Below are 8,741 nucleotides of genomic sequence, written 5' to 3' on the forward strand. Positions count from 1 at the left end.
CAACTTACTGTTAAGGGCGCCAAATATATATTGACTGGGATTACATTGAATCTCTAAATAAATACGGAGTCACTGAACGTTTTTTGAAAAAGCCACCCAGCCAAGGGCCGGGGCAGGGATGAATAGGAGGGACAGGATCCACTCACGCTTCCCGCCCCCTCCACCGCCAACCCCCAAACGCTGCCTGCTGAAAGGGTGTGTGAAGCCCTGTGTTCTGGCCGCTTCGGAGCCCCCTCTTAGCTTTGGCTGCTCGTTGGCAGCATCCATGGACCCTTAAAAGTGCCAGTGTTTGGGACCCAGCCCCAGAGACGCTAGTGCCAAGCATAGGGATTTCCAGGAGCTCCTGGGGATTCTTCCTGGCAGCCAGGAGCTTCTTCAGCCTTTCCTTACCTGGCAGGCAGTTCTGCCAGCCCCTGACCTTGCCCCTCTTCCCCCAGCATGGGCCCAGGCAGAGGGTGAGGAGGAGGGACAGTGACCGGCCCCACCTGTCAATCCAGGGTGTACCCCTTTTGGCGGGGGCTGGAGGCTGAGCCTGGGGACCAGTGGAGAGGCTGGAGCCCCCATGTTCCCCCAGTGCTGGGGAGCGTGGGGAGGAAGGCCGGAGGGTGGTGGGGAGAGGGAGGGAGTCGTTGCTTAGGGGGTGAAGGGAGTCTCAGAGGGAGGTTGGGGCAGCCTCCTCAGCAAGCGGTGGGAAGGGGATGGGCTGCCTCCTGAGCTCTGTAAGGCCCCAACCCGGCTGGCCCTGCAGTGGGCGCACCCTTCTGAAATATTTGGAATAATTAGCAAGGGAAAGCAGCAAGTTGGCGGGGGAATGCCAGGGTGCTCTGGAGCCAGCCTCCAGTGCAAGGAAAGAAAGGGGCTTCAGGAGAAAGGGGCCCGTGGAGGATGGGCAGGATTGTGTAGGACAGTGCCCGTTTGTGTGTGTGTGTGTGTGTGTGTGTGTGTGTGTGTCTGTGCGCACGTGCACGTGAGTGCTGGGGGAAGGGGCTGTGCACCACAAGGACGTGCTGGCGGGGCCAGGTGCGGGCTCGGGGGAGAGATGGGTTCCCGGCAAAGCTGGGGTGAGGGGGTTGAAAGGTGCCTGCTGAGTGTCACATATTTGCTGTGCCTCAGTTTCCCCATCAGAACTCTGGTACGTTGATTCCGCACAGGCTGGAGCTGTAGGGTCTAGGCACCCTGTCTTCCGTCTGCCCTGATGGCCTCCCTCAGCCCCAACCTGCATTGGAGGGAAGGCCCTGGGCGGGGTGAATGAACCCAGGGTGGCAAGTGGGGCCCCAGGGGCTGGGGCCCTCTGACCTCACACCCTGTCCCTTCAGGAAGGGACCAAGGGAGGGAGGAGCTGGAGACAGGCCCAGGCGAGGACCGCAGGTGAGTCTGGGCAGGCCCTCAACTTGGGCGAGGTGGGGAACGTGAGCCGAGCCCTGGGCAAGAACGGCCTTTGTGAGTGAGTCCCCAGGGCCAGGGAGGGGGCTGGGCCTCCTTTGCCGCCTGCTCCTCGGGGCTGTGGGTACAGTCTCCCCATTGCACATATAGAGGTGCCGAGGCCCTGGCTGCAGGGGACCCCCGAGGGCCGCCTCTCACCCCCTTTCTCTCTGGGCACCCAGAGATCATGAGGAGTGCATCAGGGGACACTCTGCAGGCCTTTGGTGCCCCCCATCTTCCTCCCAGCCATTCCCCCTTGGGCCGTGGCCTCCCCAAAACTGGCCCATGCTTTTCCCCAGAGAAAGTTGCAAGCAGGTCCATTTTGAGACTTTTTAAAACTTTATTTTTAAAACTGTTTTTATTGTAAATAACTTTCTATGAAAAAGGTTAAAATGCCCGACGGGTTAGGAGAGTGGATGTGGGATGCAGGCCAGGGCGTTTATGGTGGAGCAAGACACTCCCCTGCAGGAGTGCAAGCAAGGGCACGGGGCCATCCCCCCATTCCTGGTCCCAGTGGTTCTAGCAAGCACTGCGTCCCTCCCAGTTAAGCCTCAGCTATAGCTACACTCACTACATTAGTCTGTCTGTGCCCTTTCCCTCTGCAGCTTGGCTGCCCCAGCCCCTAACCCCCAGATCCCCATCTCCCCGCTGCTCTCAGCCTCAAGTTGGGCTCAAAGATTAGGGACACATACCCTCTGCCCCACCTCTAGGGATGAAGCCAGAAGATCCCAGAGGCCTTAGAAAATCTCCTGGTTCCACCCGGCACCCCGGCCTCCTTTCTGTCTCCTCTCTCTTCCCCCCTCCGCCTAGCTCCTCCTCACAGACTGCCGGGAGAGGCCTCTTGGGTGTTAATTTGCAGTCACCTAATCAGCATGTGTTGTACCTGGGAACTTGCTCTGGATAGAGACCTGGGGAGGAGAGCAGGAGAGAGAGAAGCTTCAGAAGCTAAGGTGTTCGGGGCGGGCCCCGTACTGATGTTTCCAGCTTGGCCAGGGCCCCTCCAAGCCGCAGCTCTCATAGTGCAGGGCCCTTAGCGTGTCTCTGGGGCAGGGAAGAAGTGGATCCATGAAACACTGTGTGTATGGGGGGCTGGGGAGCGGAGGCAGCAATTTTGGTCCTGGGCCCCAATTCTCAGCCTGCTGGACTAGAATCTGAGGATGGCCTGGGCTGGGGGCCGTGTGGCCTGGTGGGGTGACCTGGCCCAGCCCCTGCCTGGGCGGTAGGGTGTCCATGGGCCTGCACTGGCGGGGAGGGGGGCAGTCTGGGCCCAGACTTCGGTGCTGTCTGGAGGTGGGGCAGGGCCTGGCTTCTTACAAGAAGGCGCCCAGGCTGGCCCAGTCATGCAGGTCAGAGGCCAGTGTGGCATCCCCGGCCTCAAAGAGGGGCTCGGGGGGCAGGGAGCTACGGGTGCTCTCGTCCCAGGGGTGCTCCAGGAAGGATGTGGCCAGGAAGGTCTCATCGAAGTCCAGGCTGTCGGTAGCCTGCTCCACTGGAGGCCCCCAGGTAACAGGGCAGTCGATGTGGTGGCCATGGATGGTGAGGTCCACGTCCCCGTGGGAGGCAGGGCTCAGCGGCGGGATCAGCTCCGAGGTCTCCAGCGTGCCCAGCTCCCCGTCCAGCGTGCCAGCGTCCAAGATGGCCTCCCAGTCAAAGTTGCCCTTGAGGGGTTCCAGCTCACCTTGCTCCTCCTGGGTCAGCAGCAGGGGGCTGGAGGGCCGCGGGACCTTGGCCTCCTGCTTGGGCAGCGGCTGTTGATGCTTACGCCCCAGCCTGCCCTCGCCTGCACCCCAGCCCGCCTCCCCAGTGGCCTCCTCGAACTCCCGCAGCAGCTGCTGGGCCTCGGTGCTCACGGTCAGTGACCCGGCCCATGGGGCGGCGCTGGGCTCTGGCGCGGCCTGGCGGGCAAAGGCCGGGTGGATGTGGACTGGGGGCAGCCGCCGCTTCTTCAAGGCCCCACTCAGCAGCCGCTCGGCGTACTGGGGGTCGATGCGCCAGAAGCCCCCCTTGCCTGGCTCGTCCTTCTCCCGGGGCATCTTGATGAAGCCCTTCTTCAGGGACAGGTTGTGGCGGATGGAGTTCTGGACACAGGGAGATAGGAGAGAAGGAAGACAGCTGGGTGAGTGGGTGGGGTCAGTGATGGGGGGCTCCTAGCGCCACTGCCAGTCCCACCACCACCTTCTCTCCGATGGGGGCAGGGGAGACAGAGGCGCTGCTCCGAGCGGGAGGCTCTGGGACACCAGCCACGGGGCACCAGGAGCTGGGAGTGCTGTCGGGGGCTTTTGTTCCCTTTTGCCAGGATATCTGCCTGCTCAGTCATCCGAGCCCTGAGCCGCAGGGTGGCTCTCAGTGCCAGCCTGTCCTGCCCTCCCTCCCTTACCCCGCTGCTTGCGGCCTCTGCTCAAAGGCCTTGGCTCCCCCAGGTCCTGGACGGCCATCTCCCTCTGCCTGGGCCTGGCTGGCCTTCTCTGTTTGTGAAATGAGTGAGTGGGTGTGAGGGGGTGTGTGTGGCGGGGGGGATGAAGTGTGGGAGGATCTGATGACTTTCCTTGTTTCTAGAGCCGGCTGCTGGCCTGGGCCCTCACCCACCATGTCCCCCTCCTCCCACCCCAGGCTCTGAGGCCTCAGTTGATTATTACCCAGCCAAGAGCATAGCGCTCATTCCTGGGGCCTCTCAGGCTTGGGGTGGGGTGGGGGGTGGTGGAGGGTCTCTGCTTTCTCACCAAGGTTACAAATGGTACCTGCCCCAGGGTCAGGGCCCAAGCAAACGTGGAATAGGTGTGATCACAGGAACTCTGATCCTGTGACCTGTGCCACAGGGAAGGATCTGTGCATCCTCAGGGTCTCTGTCCCCAAGTAGCCCCTCATCCTGATGGTCGAAGAGGCTCAGGGCAGTGTGTGCCCAGCCTGAATCACCATCCTGCCTTGTTCACGCCTGGGTGCACAGTCCAAACCACGCTGGGGCACAGGGGTCTGGGGCCTGGTGGGTGGGGCCGGCAGGTGAGTAGTGCCCCCTGGCAAGACTGGGAGATTTACATGGTGGTCTGGGCCCCTTGGCTGCTCTGTGCCAGGTTCCGGAGACTTGGAACATGAAGCCAGTGTGGGAGGAAAGAGCCCCTGTGGAAAGCACGTGGCTGAGGTAATTGTCCCCCCAGGGAGGTTGATGAGAAGAGGGGCAGGAGTGTAGGCAGGAAACTAGGGAGGGCTTGGGGTGGGGGCTGGCACGGCAGCTTTCGGAAGGCCCCGGAGCCCTTCCACTGGGACACAGATGGCCTTCACACCCTGCAGCACGCCCCTCTCCCCTCCCAGAGCCCCTCCAGCCAACTGAAAGCAGGCGGGATGCAGAGCCTGGCAGGAACGATGCTCTGCCTCCAGTCAGGCCCTGACAAACTGACCTTGAGGAGGGTAGTGTCGAGGAATTCCAGGACTTGGGACAAAAATGTGTCCCTCAGTCCATCAACCTACCCTGGGGGGCTGTGTCCACGCATAGTTCAGCCCTGGTCTTTGGGCTGAGCCTGCCGGATGAGTGACAAGTTCTTTCCACTTGAACCTCTAGGTCGGAACCCCTACAGCCCTCTGAACATCCTCCCTCCTCCGTCTCTGAAGTCAAAGGGGCAGCAGTCCAAGCACTGGGCTCCCTTGAGGTCCTTCCTGGACGGCCTTCCTCTCTCGGGGCCCTGGCCGTACCCGCGCCTACTTGGCCTGCGGATCTGGGATGTGAGTCCAGTCCGCGCGGGCATGGGGAGGGAGGGAGGGAGTGCCTCCCTACCTGCCAGGTGGGATCAGCGTGGCGGAAGTAACAGAAACTGTCCGTGATCCACTTGTAGATGGCCGACAGGGTGATCTTGGTGGCCTTGCTGGCCTGCATGGCCATGCAGATGAGCGTGGCATACGAGTAGGGCGGGTTCACGTGCGGGTTGGTGGCGTAGTCCACGTCGTTGGGAGGCGAGGCCTGCAGCCCCGAGGGGGCGCTCCGCGGCGTGCACAAGGACGTGGGCTTGCCGGGTGTGTGCGGCTGCCCCAGGCAGGCGGGGTCCGCCGCCAGGGGAGACCCCGGCTCGGCCGAGCCTGACAGCTCGTGGTAGCCGTGGGGGTCGGTGTCCGCCGAAGGCAGGGCGGGGACCTCGGCGTTGAGAAAGGAGAAGTCCTGCAGCCACTGCAGGCTGGTCAGGCTGTCATTCAGGGCGTTGGGCTCCTCCAGGCCGCCTTCCGGTCCGGCCTCCTCCGCTGCCCCTGCTCCCGAGACGCGTAGCCAGCTCTCCGCCATATCTGCGGGGACTCTCCGAGGGGGCTGTCAACATCCACGAGCCGAGCCGAGGGTGGCCGCCGAGCTCTCCGGCCCGCTGACTCCCGCCGCTTCAGTTACGCAGCCTCCCGGAAGCGGGCTTCCATCCCGCGATCCGGGGGTAGCCTCCTCCAAACGGAGTGTGGTGCCTGCGGGGACCAGAGCGGGAACTGAGCCCTCTTTCCCCACCCCCGAGGGGAGAGTGTGGGCGAGGGGGGAGGCTCTTACTAAAATCCTTCCTGCAGCTGGGGAGGATCTTTTACTGCCGAGGTCTGGGAAACAGAAGGTGTGCCCGGGGGTCCGACCCACAGGGGGTTCGCCTCGCTCTTTTCCTCTTGGATCTTTTAGAGGAGACTTAATTAGCCAAACGAGGGAAGAGTGTAGGGGCATGCGAGGCCACCCCTTTCTCCCTCAAAGCGGGGAATTAACCCCCCTCTCTCCGTCCACAACCAATGGAAATGGGGCGAGAGAGTCCAGGAGGGCAGTACGACGGGTCGGGGGGCGGGGGAGGTCGTCTGATCTTTGAAAAGGGATATTAGGATGGGGATCAAGGGGAAGGAAGGAAACAATACAGAGAGTTATAAGGGGGTGGGAAGTGAGTGTCCCCCAAACGCCTCTGATGTCAGTCCCCGGGCCCACCACTTCCGTCGGGGACGGATGGGAGAGCGGGCTGGTACTGACGCCCTCCCTTCCCACGGCCTGCAGCCCTCCCCGTCCCTTACCTGGCTCAGAGCGCAGCCCGGGCCAAAGGAAGGTTCTCAAAGAAATTCCTCCCACCGCCCACCCTCACCGCGGCTCTCTGCTCCCAGCTCGAGGGCCCAGCCAGCAATCCTCGTCGCCACTCACGCCCAACGGCGCCTCTCTGAAAGCCAGCGGCCGGGGACCGGCACTCAGTAGCCGCTCGCAAGGCGTCTCCTGCTGCCGTGGCGACGCCCCGCCCATATAAACAGCTTCCGCTTCTGCCATTGGCCAGGGCATCTCCAAAGAGACCGCGCGCTCTTAACCGCTCTCTCACGCGGTAACTCTCTTCCAGCTCCCTCCTGCCGCCCTCTCCCGCGCGCGACCCAGCCCCCTACCCGCCACCGCGTCCCGGCTCCGCGCATTCCCGCCCGAGGGCCCCGCGCAGGGCTCGGAGAGGCGCGCGGCTTGGCGCTCCCGCAGAGGCCCCGGGGCCCTCGGCGAGCAGTTCGCCGCGGGAACCGTCCTCCGCCCCACCCCCTTCCCATCTGGGCTGCTCAGAGGTGGCGACGGCTCCTGGGACGCAGCCCGTGGCGTGGGGGCCAGGGCTGGGTGCATGCTTGGGGCTTTCCTTTCCTCTCCTCTGGGCTGCGAGTGGCACTTGCTCACGTTTCTGCGGCCTGTCCCGGTCTCCCGACCGAGTGTCGTCTTGGTGCCCGCAAGCAGGTCTGACTCTCTGATGCCACCTGCCGCTCAGGTCCGCAGAAACCGCAGCCCCGGTCGCAGGCACCCCAAGGCGGCTAGGGTATTCCAGTGTTTCCCGGTAAGCGCTCCCTCCCCGCCCCGTCCTCAGCAAGATTCCCAGAAGCTGACATTCCAGAGGCTTCTTCGCAAGTGCTCTCCCTCCTTTCCAGATAGCCGAGGAAACAGAGCCGCTGGGTGAAACCCAGGAAAGCCGTGGACTTGCCAAATTCTTTGACTGGGGTCATTTGCCCCATTAATTTCACCAGCCTTTAAGTGACGGACTAACGGTGGACTGTGGTCCTTCCTCCTCCCCTCCCCCAGCCTCTCTCCAGTCACCAGCTTTCCTGCTCTTCAATTACTGAGGAGCTGCAGTTGGAAGTTCTCTGGTTGAAGGGGGTGGGTGGAGGTGAGGGCTCCTTATCAGGCCTCTGCGCAGGAGCTGTGCCCGGGGGATGGTACACCAGCTCCCACCCAGAAACATGTCTTTCCCTCTACCCCTTGCCCTCTCTCACTCCTCCATGTCCAGCTTGTCTTGAGTCAAAGTTTTTTTTTTCTTCCCAAGTATTTATTGTTTTTATTTTTATTTTATTTTTATTTTTTTATTAGTTTCTGCTTTATAACAAAGTGAATCAGTCATACATATACATCTGTTCCCACATCCCTTCCCTCATGCATCTCCCTCCCTCCCACCCTCCCCATCCCACCCCTCCAGGCGGTCACAAAGCACCGAGCTGATCTCCCTGTGCTCTGCGGCTGCTTCCCACTATCTATCTACCTTACGTTTGGTAGTGTATATATGTCCATGCCTCTCTTTCGCTTTGTCACAGCTTACCCTTCCCCCTCCCCATATCCTCAAGTCCATTCTCAAGTAGGTCTGTGACTTTATTCCTGTTTTAACCCTAGGTTCTTCATGACATTTTTTTAAAATTCCATATATATGTGTTAGCATACGGTATTTGTCTTTCTCCTTCTGACTTACTTCACTCCGTATGACAGACTCTAGGTCTATCCACCTCATTACAAAGAGCTCAGTTTCGTTTCTTTTTATGGCTGAGTAATATTCCATTGTATATATGTGCCACATCTTCTTTATCCATTCATCCGATGATGGACACTTAGGTTGTTTCCATCTCCGGGCTATTGTGAATAGAGCTGCAATGAACATTCTGGTACATGCCTCTTTTTGAATTATGGTTTTCTCAGGGTATATGCCTAGTGGTGGGATTGCTGGGTCATATGGTGGTTCGATTTTTAGTCTTTTAGGGAACCTCCATACTGTTCTCCGTAGTGGCTGTACCAATTCACATTCCCACCAGCAGTGCAAGAGTGTTCCCTTTTCTCCACACCCTCTCCAGCATTTATTGTTTCTAGATTTCTTGATGATGGCCATTCTGACTGGTGTGAGATGATATCTCATTGTAGTTTTGATTTGCATTTCTCTAATGATTAATGATGTTGAGCATTCTTTCATGTGTTTGTTGGCAGTCTGTATATCTTCTTTGGAGAAATGCCTATTTAAGTCTTCTGCCCAATTTTGGATTGGGTTGTTTGTTGTTTTGCTATTGAGCTGCATGAGCTGTTTTTAAATTTTGGAGATTAATCCTTTGTCAGTTGC

The sequence above is a fragment of the Mesoplodon densirostris genome, chromosome 18 (genome assembly GCF_025265405.1).
Source record: "Mesoplodon densirostris isolate mMesDen1 chromosome 18, mMesDen1 primary haplotype, whole genome shotgun sequence".
In the NCBI taxonomy this organism is placed as follows: domain Eukaryota; kingdom Metazoa; phylum Chordata; class Mammalia; order Artiodactyla; family Ziphiidae; genus Mesoplodon; species Mesoplodon densirostris.